Genomic DNA, 989 nt, shown 5'->3' with positions numbered 1-989 from the left:
AAGATCTAAGAGGGACCTATGGAGAATGTAGTCAGAAATCCATAATAGAGTCCGACCACAACGACCAAATTAATTATCCTCATCGAGAAACTTAGACTACTAAATAGAAAAGATTTGAAAATCATGGCATGGGTCTCCTTTTTTTCTTTCTTTAGAGTTTTCTATATGCACAGTTTCTCGATGTTTCGATGAGAATTTCTTGACTTTCCATATATAGAAAGAGATAGACTATAAATGACATCTCTTATGTCAATAAGACCAAAGAGATGGATATTAAATGATAGGAAGTGCTACGAAGTGAAATAGAATGAAATAGAGCCACTTTGGGCTTCCCTATGAAATGAGGCATGGAACGGAGCCACTACGAAGAAATTATGGGAGTTACGAAAGAAGCTTCGGACTCATATTGTTCATGGGTTGAGAGCGGGAGTTGAACTCTAGGAGGTCGAATCCCCCCTTGTTCCTCAGTAGCTCAGTGGTAGAGCGGTCGGCTGTTAACTGACTGGTCGTAGGTTCGAATCCTACTTGGGGAGATTTTATTCATTCTTTAATGTAAGAATTTTAATGTAAGAATAAGAAATTGAATTAAAGGGCTTGCTTTGACCCTTAGGAGTAGGTAACCCATTCGCTATCCTTGTTTCTATTTCTATTGCATTCTATCTCATCGTATCACATTCTGTTCTATGATTCCACTTCGACAAAAGGAAAGAGCATACCTAAGTTCAATAGATTTACGTCCGCTATCCCGATCATGATTTTCCTACCCTCAGGGGGAAAGTAAAGGCCCTTCCCCCTTTGGAAGGCTGTGGGCGAGGAGGGATTCGAACCCCCGACACCGTGGTTCGTAGCCACGTGCTCTAATCCTCTGAGCTACAGGCCAAGCTGTCTCAACTGGATCTCTTCCCGGGGGTACCCCTTCATTTCAGGTTAAGAAGATGGGAAAGCGCCTTTCTCTCTATAAGAACAGTGCATTCCGAGGTGTGAAGTGG

General features: G+C 42.2%; 1 non-coding gene across 1 annotated transcript; it reads left to right on the top strand.

Annotated features, from left to right (window-relative positions):
* The first annotated feature begins 461 nt into the window (after window positions 1–461).
* On the top strand, window positions 462–533 carry TRNAN-GUU. The gene has a single exon. It is a non-coding gene; the product is annotated as a tRNA-Asn (tRNA).
* Window positions 534–989: the final 456 nt, after the last annotated feature.

This window comes from Triticum dicoccoides, chromosome 2B, assembly GCF_002162155.2.
Source record: "Triticum dicoccoides isolate Atlit2015 ecotype Zavitan chromosome 2B, WEW_v2.0, whole genome shotgun sequence".
NCBI classification, from domain to species: domain Eukaryota; kingdom Viridiplantae; phylum Streptophyta; class Magnoliopsida; order Poales; family Poaceae; genus Triticum; species Triticum dicoccoides.
The sequence above is the reverse complement of the archived record's forward strand: the minus strand, read 5'-3'. Positions and strand labels throughout refer to the sequence as shown.